The sequence below is a fragment of the Pinus tabuliformis genome, chromosome 2_2 (genome assembly GCF_031772625.1).
Source record: "Pinus tabuliformis cultivar Carrire ecotype Pingquan chromosome 2_2, CPIR1, whole genome shotgun sequence".
Classification (NCBI taxonomy): Eukaryota; Viridiplantae; Streptophyta; class Pinopsida; order Pinales; family Pinaceae; genus Pinus; species Pinus tabuliformis.
In genome coordinates, this window is record NC_142300.1 from 186,993,050 (window position 1) to 187,009,132 (window position 16,083).

The 16,083-nt window shown below is 33.5% G+C and overlaps 1 pseudogene; it reads right to left on the minus strand.

Moving 5' to 3' along the window:
- Positions 1-9,451: 9,451 nt before the first annotated feature.
- On the minus strand, positions 9,452-14,036 carry LOC149192020 (potassium transporter 26-like; annotated as a pseudogene).
- Between the last annotated feature and the right edge of the window lie 2,047 nt (positions 14,037-16,083).

Sequence of the window (16,083 nt, forward strand, 5' to 3'; positions counted from 1 at the left end):
CAACTAACTTCATCACTCTTGAGCTTCATTTACAAAGTCCCACACCTTTTAACAACCTTATCCATCCTTCATTTCCACTTCCCCACCATTTTTTCCTCCATCAATCCTCTAAAATCCTCTTTCGTTCGTTCTTGTAGAATTTCCTGTAGAACATCCTGTAGAACCCCTGCAGACTTCCTGTAGAAGTTCACGTGAGTAGGTTTTCGAGATCTGATCACTGTGAAACTCTTTGGAAGGGTGCTAGGGACTGCTTAGGCCCTATTCTCACCTTCCCAACCTCCTGCAAGCACCCACTCCATTTCCTTTCGCTAATCAACCTCTGCACAATCAAAAACAATTAAAGCACATAATTCTGCAAGACTACTCAAAAATTCAAAAAGATTTTTTTTTCTAGATTTTACTTCAGAAGTAGCTTAGTCACATGCATTTTACCTTTCGAAGAGTCCATGGCATCCATTTCCGTAGCTTTCATATCTTTTCTTGCACCAGTAGGATTAGTCGGTAAAACTAGGGTTTGCATTTCCTTTCAACTTTCATCTTCTTTCTGCAAGTAGACTAGCATCTTTTGAGTTAGCTTTCATCCATCACAGTTAAAAGCTTCTTCTAAGAGCTCATAGAAGTTGGCTTAAGCTCCTAGAAAACTTGTGCCAGCTGATCAAGTGACAGCCTACGACAAGAGCTAGTACTTGTGCATATAGCACCGTCGCTTCCAGGTTTGTTACGAACAACCAGGTTGATAAAAGTAAAGAAGGGAGTCCCAGGAGTTGCAGCATCATTGCTGCAATACTGGATCCCACCATTTATGACTCTACGCGATTCTATATTGAAAGTGGAAATAGACCAACGAATATTTTTTAAATCTCAAAATTTCAAGTTCACATGTGTTACAATGGACGTGGTGTCCTGTTCTTTCTCTCATTTGAAATCTGTGAAGGCATGCAACTTTATTAATTCTTCATAAAACTTCACATTCTAGAAAAATCCTTTTATTTTGGGCAAAAGGAATGGAAGCTTTTGGTGGTATGATCATATTTCCATTGATGGTGCAAAAATATTATGGAGAGAAATCGAAAACTATATATACATTCACAGAGCTGAAACACTGAATAGTTTACACCATCCATGAATGTTGGGAAAATTACTAGTAGAAATAAAGAATCTACAAATTAATCCAGTTATGTCCATCAAGAAAGCTAAGTCAAAGGAAGGGCTTGACTTCATCATCTGTCAGTTCTCTAGACCAAGAAACGTGACCAGAGAAGTTTGCTCCAGGCCCCATGCACTTATACTGCCCATAAAACACAGTTCTGCAAAGTTCAAAAATACAAGAACGTTTAGATGATGAATTACATTACATAGTTCTCGATAAAAAATTAATGATGTGAAAGATTAACAAAAATTAATGATGTGATTTATGTGAAAGATATTCATTAGGATATTTGAAAATCAATGAATTGGGTGAAATCTGTAATACACAGGTTTGTCTTTTGGGGTCTCCCATGTCATACCATCCGGTGGGCAGAATGATGGCATCCATATAAGTGAAAGCTAAAATCACCAGGGAGAAGGATCCCCACCCCCGCCCCAGGTAGAAAGCTCCCAACCTCGTTACCTTAGATCTCAAGAATGCAAACCCCTTGTGGTCGTCCCATTTCTCCAGCTTCTGCATTGTCACCGCGCCGTAGGTATGGTTGAACATGGTTGATCATGTTGGACATTGATTAACCATACTTGACCATGACTCACCATATCCAACCATGGTTAACCGTATTCAACCAAGGTAGAGCTTGGAATGTTCTAGGTTTGCTTTTGTTGACAAGGATCATCATGGTTATGACTATGGTTGGCCAAAGATGACCACAAGATCGTGACCATGGTTATGACTATGGTTGACCAAAGATGACTATAAATGACCATGGTTGACCAAGATTTTCCTTGGTTAAGCATGATTGGACATGGTTGATATATTTGGGCATGGTCATCCATAATTTTCTATGATAGAATATGGTTTTCCATTTTTACAATGGTTGACCACATTCAACCATACAGACCTTGGTTTACCATGTTTGACCATTAGGGATGGGTAAAGCAATAGGTTTCCTGTGTTGAAAGGGATGAACATGGTTGACCAAGGTTAACCATAGTTGATTATAGCTAACAAAGCTTGTACATCATTGAGCATGGACAACAATGAGTGATAATGATATTAAAAATGTTAATGTTAATATCATTAATACTATCATTAATAATTTTTTAAATATCATAATTAATATTAATAATATAACTATTAGTATATAATTATTATATTTAAATTTTTATTAATTACTTTATTATTTATTTATTTTTATTAATATTAATATTAAATCTACTTATATCAACCATGTTAATGTGTTTAATAATATTGATATTGTTAAATAAATATTATTAATATCTATATTATAATTAAAATGTTATTACTAATATTAATGGTATTAGGTTAATAACATTAAATGCTAACAATTTTAAAAAATTATTATGATTAATAATATTTTTTTTCTAGACAAATTATATTAATGATATTATTAATAATATTATTTTTAATATTAATTTGAATGTTGTAATAATAATAATAATTGATGATGATGTATATCAATATTAATGTTTTAAATGATTAATATTAATACTATATGATAATTTATATTAATATTAATAATATTTAATGATTATGATTAACCATACTTGATCTAGGCTTGTTATGGTTGAACATTATTGGTAATGGTTGGATATATTTCAGCGTGTTGATCATATTTTTCTATGATAGGATATGTTTGTCCAATTTTACAATGTTTGACAATCTTAAATCATAGAGAGCTTTGTGACCATGTTTGGCCATTCTCTTAGGTTTATATTAGATCTAAATTTTTATTAACAATTATTACACACTAAATATTATTAATATTATTTATCAAAACTAATGTTAATTCTACTTATATTGACAATGTTAATGTATTTAATAATATTAATATTATTAGTTAAATCATATTAATATTATTATTATATTTTAAATATTATTATGTTAATAATATTAAATACTAATAATATTTTAATAATTTTAGAAAATAATTAAAATTAATAACATTAATAATATTATTTTCTAGACATTGTGAATATTATTATATTAATTATATTATGAAAACCTCAAAACTTAAAACTAATACCAAAACATTAAATTTTAAAGGATACTTTAAACTAAAAGCTTAAAACATAAAATCTTATTTCTCAATTTTCACATTACTTCAATCACCAATTGAACTATCCCTAGAACAAATTTCAATATATAATTAATTAACTTAATTAAATAATAATTTAATATATTTAAAAAAATAAACATAACATTATAGTCACAATAAAAAATATAATTAATTAACATAATTAGATGATGTTGTTGACCTTAATAATCCATTATGATAAAAGATAAAAATGAGCCAGACAAAGTGATGACAATGACCATTTCTGTAAATAGAAAACCACTGAGAAAAAAAACATTATTTGTGTGATTTCCCTAGCATGGATCCAATACAACCAATAAAGCTTATGTGAATTAAAAGATAAAGTATTAAAAACTAAATTGCATTTGTGTCAATGACCATTGCACCTACAGAGGGCCCCGGAGAGATTCAAATCTCCCTTGATGATGCCATAACTCTACCATACAAATCTCGATATCTACATGCATGCACATGGTTGAACACTTATAAAAACCTAATTTCAAGATGCAATATGTATAAAAACCCTACTTTCAAAAAAAATATATTAAAACCTCAGGAAATCCCCAATAATATTACCTATGGTGCTAGGCACATCAAAATTGTTGTAAAAGGTCATAAATGCATACTATTGTTGGCTTAAGCATGGGAAGTGAGCATGGTTATTAATGGTTTTTTCCACCATATTTAATCGATTGTTCTAGTTCACCACCACTTTCATGGGTCCCATCAAGACCTCCCTTTTCTAATCACAAAACAAGTCCAAAGAAATCCTCCCTACCTGCGATTAGTCCTCCCTTCTTGCACTCCCAACCTACAACAAGCCTAGATTGAACCTTACAGGGTGTGTACATCTTGCAACATGGTCGGGAAGATTGCAAGTTAGCCCACTATGCTCTGGCCTAGAAGTGGTGGAGCTTAATATGTTAGCACCTACAAAACACTCAAACCCTAAATTATGTTAATTGATATAACATCAAAAATATAAAAAATTTAAATTAAAAAAATAATTTTTTTACTAATCCGGCATCATTTGAAAAAAAAACAATATCATTTGAAAAAAACACTCAAAAATAAGTTTCCATTCCTATCTGTCAAATCATTGACCAACTTTATCCCAAATTTATCCCTGGAAAACTTTCCAAACTTTATCCCATCCACATTCCACTTCATGCACTGCATGCGAAGAATATACTGTCTACACCGAAGGCTCATGCTCATCTTGCCGGGGCATATCTGTAATCCGGTAGTTATCTGTAATCCAGTTTTCAGAGGCTTTCTCCAGTTGAAGCTAAAGAGCCATTCCAGCAGACTAAGAACTCCACGAAATGCTTCTCCCATAGATCTGTGTCGACTCCATTGACAGTTTCTCTGCGCAATCCGTGGCTTATGCTTTGCACGTCCAAGCTAGAACTGCCGATTCTCCACCTTCCTCATGCTCCATATTTATCTTGCTATGGAAGTAAAACACTAATCATCACGTGCCCACAAAGATACGAATATCACACTTACCATTCTTTCATTCCCCCACTCACTAAACAAACAAATATTAGTTATAAATTGGACACTGTCAGTTGGTTTATTATAGGATTTGCTTTTTATTTTTTCGTTATTTTTTCATGTACGAGGATTTCTATTCTTTACTTCGATAGCATTTTCCAAGAAAAAATATTTTGATTTTAGTACTTTCATAAAATTGAAAAGTATTGAAAGATTTTAATCTGATTGAGATTTTAATAAAGGAATTAATCATTATTTTTTATTTGGAATATATAATTTGAGAGAATGTAATGGTTTTTAAAATATATATCTATATATATATATTAATTATGAAAAAATAAATATTTTAAATTAGATTGATAATGGTTTTAAAGTTATTTGATAAATATATTAAAAGATGACGAGTAATGATAATTTATTGATTAAGATTATATATAGAGTAAGTTTGACATTGGTGAGACTACATCATTATCATGTTTAAGAATAATATTTGAATAAATGTAAAATTAAACTCGTAACTTGATATTTAAAAATATCTTAACACTACACAAATCATCATCTATCTAAAACTCGTTAAACAATATTATTTTAATGATTTATTTCTTATTTATATATTTATTTTATTTAAATTTATATTATTTACTTAAATAATTTTTTATTTTTATAGAAAATTATTATTATTATTTTTAAATTAGATATATTAATCAAAAACCATTTTAAAATTTTCATCATAATTTGTATAATTTTTAAATGCTAATACACACTTCCACATGTTCTACGAAACTACTTTCTCTACACTTAAAGCCTATTTCTAAGAAACTTTAATACTATTTCAAACTTTCTAGACAAACACATTTCTAAAATAAGATAAACAATAATAATGGAACCTATTATCTTCTTATTAGAAGACCATGAAAATGAGAACTCACTTAGATACTAGTGTGATGCATTATACATAAGTACATTTGTTTACCAATATTGGTTCATTTTCTAAGACGTCTTTAACATTGTTCACATTTTTTTTTGAGACTTATTATTCTCTTTTTTAAGAGAATAATACATTTATTATAATCTTTAAGGATTAGATTTTTAACATTTCTCCCCTCTCATGAATTTGAAGGGGTGTATCTAAGTCGAAGAAAAGAACTAAAATCTAGAAGTAGATAGCAAGAAATGATTGAATGTGCTCTCTGAATAAGATGGTTTAAGGAAGAACACAAAAGTTGAACCCTTTTATTTTCCTGATACAATTCCTAGAACAATTCCAAATCTAGCTAGAAGTTGATGTTTTCTACGAAATGGAAGTGTTTTTTTATGATGGTTTAAAGATGACCACAAATTATTGTCTATAAGATACAACTAGCATTTGCACTTATGTTGCAAAGGAAATGCCATAAGGCATAGATTGTGGAAGAATAGGGACATGTGAATGGGCATTGTTGAAAGCAAAGGGTGGATGATAATGAGTTGCAATTGAAATTGTTAGTTACGTGTATGCTGAATATAGATATTTTGTAAATAATAGTGTGTAGAAGAATAGTGACATGTGAATGGACATTGTTGAAAGCAAAGGTGGATGATATTGAGTTACACTTGAAACTATTAGCTATGTGTGTTTTGAATATGGATAAGTAGTAGTAGTGTGTGGAAGAATAGCAACATGTGAATGGACATTCTTGAAAGCAAGGGTGGATGATAATGAGTTATAGTTAATTTAATATAGAGGTTATCCATTATTCATGAAGTAGTTGTCGTTTATGTGAACATGTTTTTGTACATTATTTTAAGTTTTTTTTTTGTATTTGGTGATTTTGTTTTTCCATATGTTACATATCTAAGAATGAATTGTCACTTTTAAAGAGGGCACACAAGGTTGCTAGCTGTCACAAACCATCGTGAGAGTAAAAATTAAATGTCCTTTTCCTACTACATGGTTTTGTCAACTAGGGGTTTCCAAAAATACAAGTGAAAGCCATCAAACTCCTCGCTGAAATCAAACTCTCGGTGAAATTTTTGTAAATATAGGGATGCACAAATTCCTTAACTTGCCAGAACTCTATTAAAATGACATTTTTCACTACTAACTTCATATGAGATGTCATGAACTTTCTTTTGGATAAAACCTCGAATGTGTTTTTAATATCCCAATTCAACTCTCGGTGAAATTTTCGTAAATATAGGGATGCACAAATTTCTTAACTTGCCAGAACTCTATTAAAATGACATTTTTCACTACTAACTTAATATGAGATGTCATGAACTTTCTTTTGGATAAAACCTCGAATGTGTTTTTAATATCCCAATTCATGTTCTATAACACTCACTTTGAAAGGCTTGAAATGCAAATTATGGTTCAAGCCACAACTTTATAAGGAAGATATGCACAGAACACGCTCAGGAAAACCAGTGCAAATTATATCTGAATTATTTATCAAATCTTGCTTAGCAAAAACACTTGTGATAGCTGTCAAATTGCGAATTTTTCTATCTTCAACTAAACCCATCTGAAAATACTGAGATTGCCTAAGAAAGAGAAACTAGCATGAAATAACAAGTCGAAATATCATCTAAAATCTATACCTCTGATTGTATATGATGGCTGAAATGTATCATAAAGATACACTTTTGTCAAAGATATTTAAAAATAATGCTAGAAAGTAGTAACCACAAGCTTAACTGACAACCTCTACCCACTCATTTTGTTAAAGTGCCTACCAATAACAAAATTGCTTCGATGAAATAAGTTGGAAAAGACTCCATCCAAGAACATACAATACGAATATTATCTTCCCCTGCTTGTCACAAACCAAAAAAGGCCACATATCATATACAGCAAATGTAAATGTGTCAACTGAGAGACCCAATTACCCAATATTACAGATCAGAACGTATGATACGAATATTATCTTCCCTTGCCTGTCACAGACCAAAAAAGGCCACATATCATATATAGTAAATGTAAATGTGTCAGCTGAGAGACCCAATTACCCAATATTACAGATCAAGTGCTAACACAACTCCAAAAAAAGGCCACATATCATATACAGTAAATGTATCAGCTGAGAGACCCAATTACCTAGTGTTACAGATGAAGTCCTAACACAACTCCATTGTTCTACGAGCTGGGTAGAATGGGAATGGTCACTGGACCAAACCCCTTTTTCTTGAGTACAATATATCTATTATAGTAAGTTTTAGATTAAATTTAAAACATGTTAATTAAATTTTAATATGAAATTTTGATGGTTATGAAGATGAGTCATTAATAATATGATTCCTTTCTAAATTTTTTTTATAATTTTGTTAATATAAAAAAGAAAAATTAATATAATAAATTGAATTAAATTGTTTTATTATTATTGTTTTAACTTAATGTTTCATTATACACACTAAATATTTTTTTAATATAAAAATAAATTGTAAATGTTTACTCATTTACAAATACTACAACACATACCCCTTTTTCGGACTGATGTTTATGAGTAGTAGGCCAAAACTTGCCAAATGCTTCAATTTCTTTTCCAAAATTTCAGAGATGTCCATTTGAAAACCCTAGATATATTAGTGTCTGATCCAAACAAGTTTCGAGCACACTGGTTGTTGGGGTACATAGTTTTCTGTAAATTGCTGCCAAGCAAGGAAGAAGTCAAAATAGTTTTCTGTAAATTGCTGCCAAGCAAGGAAGAAGTCAAAAGCGGATTGGTATTAAAACCATGGCCGCAGCTCAAGGACCTGTGTTCTTGTCCCCAAATAAGACACTGCAATTGACATATGAGGGTGAGTTTTATGATGTACTCATAGCAAGAGCCCAGCTCCGCCATAGTAGACAAAGGGGGCATACCCTCATCTACAGATACTGTAAAGAAACTGTAGCCACATTTTGAATATTGCTACAGGGGCTTGGAGCATACTATATTGCAGGCTGTAAAGACTCCACATTCAAAACAAAATGGAAAGATAATATGAGAAACATATTGGATCATAAAGAAATAGAGAGTATAGTGGAAGCATGGGATCCTTATAATTATCGTTGGTCCTCCTTAAGCCTTGCCAGGATTGGTGGCTTAGGCAAGAAGTGTGATTCTAGGTATCATTTTCATTTTGTTGCTCCTATGGGGCTTCTTAGATTTAGAATTTGAAGGGACCCAACATGGGAAAGGTGTTGTTTGGTGGCTTGGGCCTATAACACATGAACTGGTACTTAGCCCCAGACAACTCGAGAGTGTAAAAATTTCGGAGGACAAAGAATAAAAAGGAATTACTATTAAAATTTAAAATACCCTCTTAACAAACTCTACCTATGATTTCTTGAAAATTTTAATTTACCAGGCTCTGCATTTCATCAAAAGATAAGATCCTTATTGTAAAAGAAGGATTGAAACTGAAAAGTAATGAACTTTATCATTTTTTTCCATTCTATTAGAGTCACAAAACATGTATGTACTAGTTCACTCTAAATGATGCATGATTTATCGCAGAGATGGTAAAAAACTCAATGCTCATTTCTTTTGATCTCACCGACAATTCGCATTTTGAAATCTTCTAAATCTATTAAAATAGTAACAATAGTACAAAATTTTATCCTATTTTCCAGTGATCAGGAACTTTACGGCCCTAAAAGCTTTATTACGAGTAAAAGCTTCTGATTATTATGAGTAAAAGCTTCTGATTTCATTGTCTTCTAACAGGTTTTGTGTGAACGAACTCTAAATTTCTTGCACCATTCCGACTTGAAGTAAATGCGCAGGTGGTATATGGTAGGTAGACAGAGTCAACCTGCAATTGTTTTGGAGAAATTTGTAGAGCTTGTCAATCAGTAATCCTTCAAAAGGACCAGTGCTCTTATTAGTCTTCAATGTGATTTTTCCTAGAACATACACAACCCTTGTATTCTTTGCCAATTCAAGCTGCTGCAATTCCTCATCTACAGAGTAGTTACTTTCTGCCACTATATTTCTGATTGCATAACTTCTGTCATGTGAGGAGGAATGAGTTCCTCTAAGCTTGAGATAGTCTTTTATGCTTTCAACAACCTGGTTGATAAATTCAAATCCTTCAATGTTTGGGGCATCTTTGTAACCATATTGGGCTACGCATTTATATACACCCTTTGGCTCTAGTTTTCCAACCATAAATCTCTCCGACAAAAGCACTGTCTTGACTGGAATCATTCTTATGGTGAAAATGACAAGAACTTCATGCAGAGACCCCACATTCTTTTAATAATGTTCAATAATCAGTGGTAAGCTAGAAATAAGGTTCTTATAGAAGAAACAAGTACCCGGTACATGTGAATTCACCCGGGTAACCAATCCATTCAAAACTTCTATGCTGAGTTTTCTTTGTGCTAAATATTTATACTTTTTCTACCTTCCATAGTTCCAAGAGAACATTATGGTCAAAAAATTAGGAAGGGACACCAACCTCCCTGTGGCACCTTATTCAATACAAATGATAGATAAATGCCTTCAAAGATAGCAAAAAAACAGAGTGAAGGGTAGTATAAGAAAAACATGCATGTTCCAAACCACAAGCATGACCAAGGTTACTACGCATGTCGTAATGAACATAACCTCAACAACTGCAACCTCTGCACCACCAAATACCTAAAATTATCCTTGGAAACTCAAAAGAATCCATAAAAACTACCAAATTCTATTGTCAGATATAAATTTGGATATTCTTACCATGTGCATTGCCAATTTGTGTTCCATCCCAGAATCCTATGACAATTGCAATGTAGATAACCATGAGAACATAGTTAACTTCAGGTGAATAGATCTGACCCTCGTAATTTTGTGAGGTATGCACAATCTTCACTCGAGGGAAGCAGCTAAGAGCCATGGACTGTTTTATGATTGAGAATGTTGTTGTAATCAATGCTTGACTGGCTACAATGGCTGCTAAAGTGGCAATAATGAACATTGACCAATACACAGGCTGTGGTATTGCTTTATAAAATGTAGAGCCTATGTCCCCTGGGTTTTTTATCAAATAAGCCACTTGTCTTGTATATGTGATAAGCAGAGATGGGTAAACCAACACACAGAAAGCAAGCTGCAACAAAAAACCCAAATTTCTCATTATGGTACTAAAACTTAAGGAGGATGAAGCACACAGGTATGATGAAATACTAATAATTCTATCCTTGACATATAGCTTGGACCTGGATTGATTTCCTGTTGAAATGTCCCAAGTCTGCAAACATGGCCTCGGCTCTTGGTTCCAGTTAGAACAAAGAACTGATGTTAGTGTTTCTATTTGTATAGCTTTAGCATAAACAATTGGGATGAAGTTATGAATTTTGTTTGAGAAAATCATTGGTATGGATTTATCAATTGAGCTAGAAAACAATTCCAAGTATACTATATGATAAAATGAGACACATATCATCATGCGAATAATCAATACCTGTTATACATAAGACTACACCTCCAAGCATCACCCATCCTTATTAGTGATATTCATGAAAGTAATAGTATATATAATATGGTTTGAATTCCTTAAATGCTCCAGGATAATATTTCACAATATTATACTGTCATATCATGATGTTGGTCAATGTTTGGGGCATCTTTGTAACAATATTGGGCTATGCATTTATATACACCCTTTGGCTCTAGTTTTCCAACCATAAATCTCTCCAACAAAAGCATTGTCTTGACTGGAATCATTCTTATGGTGACAATGACAAGAACTTCATGCAGAGACCCCACATTCTTTTCATAATGTTCAATAATCAGTGGTAAGCAAGAAATAAGGTCACTGTAGAAGAAACAAGTACCTGGTACATGTGAATTCACCCCAGTAACCAATCCATTCAAAACTTCTATGCTGAGTTTTCTTCGTGCTAAATATTTATACTTTTTCTGCCTTCCATAGTTCCAAGAGAACATTATGGTCAGAAAATTAGGAAGGGACACCAGCCTCCCTGTGGCACCTTATTCAATACAGATGATAGATAAACACCTTCAAAGATAGCAAAAACACAGAGTGAAGGGTAGTATAAGCAAAACATGCATGTTCCAAACCACAAGATTGACCAAGGTTACTATGCACGTCGTAATGAACATAACCTCAACAACTGCAACCTCTGCACCACCAAATACCTAAAATTATCCTTGGAAACTCAAAAGAATCCATGAAAACTACCAAATTCTGTTGTTAGATATAAATTTGGATATTCTTACCATGTGCATTGCCAATTTGTGTTCCATCCCAGAATCCTACGACAATTGCAATGTAGATAACCATGAGAATAGTTAACTTTAGGTGAATAGATTTGACCCTCGTAATTTTATGAGGTATGCACAATCTTCACTCGAGGGAAGCAGCTAAGAGCCATGGACTATTTCATGATTGAGAATGTTGCTGTAATCGATGCTTGACTGGCTACAATGGCTGCTAAAGTGGCAACAATGAACATTGACCAATACACAGGTTGTGGTATTGCTTTGTAAAATGTAGAGCCTATGTCCACTGGGTTTTTTATCAAATAAGCCACTTGTCTCGTATATGTGATAAGCAGAGATAGGTAAACCAACACACATAAAGCAAGTTGCAACAAAAAACCCAAATTTCTCATTATGTTACTAAAACTTAAGGAGGATGAAGCACATAGGTATGATGAAATACTAATAATTCTATCCTTGACATATAGCTTGGACCTGGATTGATTTCCTGTTGAAATGGCCCAAGTTTGCAAACATGGCCTCGACACCTAGATCTAGTTAGAACAAAGAACTGATGTTAGTGTTTCTATTTGTATAGCTTTAGCATAAATAATTGGGATGAAGTTATGAATTTTGTTTGAGAAAATCATTGGTATGGATTTATCAATTGTGTTTGAAAAAAATTCCAAGTATACTATATGATAAAATGAGACACATACCATCATGCGAATAATCAATACCTGTTATACATAAGACTACACCTCCAAGAATCACCCATCCTTATTAGTGATATTCATGAAAGTAATAGTATATATAATATGGGTTGAATGCCTTGAATGCTCTAGGATAATATTTCACAATATTATACTGTCCTATCATGATGTTGGTCACGAACTAGGAAATCATTATGGGTGAGAACATGAAGCTAACTTTACTTGTATCAAGTTTTTTGTAAAAGGAACAGTAGTAACAGGATAAAAAATGACACGTGTACAACAACACCTACATGAGTTAACATACGAAAACATAAATTATGTCAGGAAGTGGGATGCCATAATTCACATTATACAAACAGATGATATCATCGCTATGATAGGGAGCTGCATCCCTCCTTCAAATAAACTAACCCATATTGGAAAACTTGATTACATCCCAATATACTCATGGAAGCCAAGCTAATAGTGTCTACTTCACATTCTTGTATCATCTTACCTGGGCTCATGTTACTGTTCCTTGACTGAATTCCTTGCACAGCTGACAACACTGCAGGATTAAAAAAGGCATCATAATTTGGAACAAAATCGCCATGTGTGATGGAGCATTGAGTTGAGGTGCCAAGATGATACTAGTTTGACATGAAAGAATTTTTTGAGATTCATTTATGGGAGGACCTGATATTTCAATAGTCAGCACTTCAGGCGATCACCATACAAGTGCCCATCATAACAACAATAAAAAAAAAATTCTGAGTCATTGCACTCTTATCAAGCAATTCCTTTGTCTTCGAGTTGATATCCTTTCCACCATTTTGCGTACTGAAAAACTTGAATCTAGTATCCGATGCAAGGCACGTGAATTGCTTGCCAGTGCTTTTTTCAAGGTTGACAACCCTTGTATTCTTTGCCAATTCAAGCTATTGCAATTCCTCATCTACACAATAGTTACTTTCTGCCACTGTATTTCTGCTTGCATAACTTCTGTCATGTGAGGAGGAATGATGTCCTCTAAGCTTGAGATAATCTTTTATGCTTTCAATAACCTGGTTGATAAATTCAAATCCTTCCATGTTTGGGGCATCTTTGTAACCATATTGGGCTATGCATTTATATACACCCTTTGGCTCTAGTTTTCCAACCATAAATCTCTCTGACAAAAGCACTATCTTGACTGGAACCCTTCTTATGGTGACAATGACAAGAACTTCATGCAGAGACCCCACATTCTTTACATAATGCTCAATAATCGGTGGTAAGCCGGAAATAAGGTCACTGCAGAAGAAACAAATTCCTGGTACACGTGAATTCACCCTGGCAAGCAATCCATTCAAACCTTCTATGCTGAGTTTTCTCCGTGCTAAATATTTATACTTTTTCTGCCTTCCATAGTTCCAAGAGAACATTATGGTCAGAAAAATTGTTGCAATTAGGAAGGGACACCAACCTCCCTGTGGTACCTTATTCAATACAAATGATAGATAAACGCCTTCAGAGATAGCAAAAAACATAGTGAAGGGTAGTATAAGCAAAATATTTTGTGTAAACAATGTCCCGTGCACTATTTGTCATAGATTATCCTTCTAATATTCTCACCAGTGAAGGAAACAAGTTTTTTCAAGTCCCAAAAGTCAATAAAAACAACATATTATCAATACAACAATGCAAAGGTTTCTATCTTCCTATATTTTACATCACAACTGAGCATCAAGGGCTGGCACTTCCAAAGGAGCGTGATCAATTCTTCTTAAAATTCGCCACAACCAAAACAACACCATCAAGACCAGTAATAATATAAGTAAGAAAAATAAAATATCTAACCATATATATGCTATTATTCTTCGTTGGTAATCCATAAGTGGTGAAGTTTCAAGAGCTGATGCAGATTCAAGCAGCAAGCTAGCCAATGTTGTCAATTTGCTGTAAAACATTTGGTAGACAAACTTTGAATCTCAAATTCACCAAACAATGAGCAGGATTAAATAGCTCTAATTATCTCCATATAGCCCAGCTCACATATCCACTATCAAAACTGAAGTAAATTGAAAATGCTCTCAAAACTTTTACCTCTTCCAAAACATAATTTAAAAGCACATTGTGACATCTTGTCCATCTTTTACCTATCTAATGATAACCTAAAAATCACAGAACTTTGGTAATCTTCTTCTACAATGCCAAGATTTCAAATCATGATTCATATGTATGGTCTATATAGACTCAAAGGTCATGCATGCTCATTAGTCTCCACCCTAGATTGATGAGCAACATGTCTGCTAAATAAAAGCATAGATAATCTATCATAAATTTAAAAATGAATGCATATTTAAAACATGGTAAATGCTTACAATTTTCATTATATATTGAATATCAATACATTATGATATGAAATAAGGCAACATTTTTCATCCCTGTGGTGGAAAATAAGGATTGAACTCAATGAAAGTATCTATGGAGTTTGTAGGTTGAACAAAATGAAGGAAAAATTAACCCTATGTAAAGAAACGTTTGTATCCTTGTTGTAACTGCTTGAATCATTTATCTAAGCCCTTCTAGAAGTATTTTCATCGTTGGCAAACAAAATTGTTATCTGCATCAACATCTCAGACTCTGTGTCATGGGTTCTCTTTGTTGTGTGGAATCTGTGTCCTAAGATATATATTCTTGTATCCTGCACCACAAATTTTAAGAGAAAGCTTACCTTGATTCATGAAACAGTTGTTATGAAATATCTATCTAGAAAAATTGGGCACGTCTAAAGATTGTAGAAGGTTCTGAAGTGTAATGGTTCAGATCTAAGCATAGGGTTAGGGTCTAGCAGCCAGATAACCAAACGTCGGACTTCAGAGGAAAACCAGGTCGGGCATTTGAAATCCCCCTTCAGATCTTCTTATACATCACTATCAGATTCGCATCTGGAAAGGCAGGTAGCCCGCCAGGAGCATGAACTCTGCAGGACCAGATGTTGGCCTTGGCTGTGTCGTATCCCTTCTTGGTAATCACTTGTGGTGAAACGTATGACAGCGCGCCACACACTGTGTGGAGAAGGTCGTCCGGTATGAACTACTCCCACAGCGCACTGAGGCTAAATTCGGTGACCTTCATATTTTCATTTTCATCTAAAAACTGGTTCTCCGACTTCTGGTGATATGAACCCCGGCTGTGGCAGAAATCGACCGCACTAATCAATTGCTGAAAATAGTTTTTGCTTCCTCTTCCTTCAGTTTTCCCTCCTCAACAACCGAATTAAAGAGCTGGCTGCCTGAGTTCGTAGACAGGCGATGCGAATCGAATACCTACCTACCTGCAACAATTCGTAACTACTTTTTTGTGATCGAATGGTTCAACCTTTCTCAATCGTCTAACATATAATCTAACGGTATGTAAAGGTGACAGGTAGACAATAAGGGGAGTTGATTTCAGAGGGAAACGCTTTACGGCGTAATAAGTATTCTA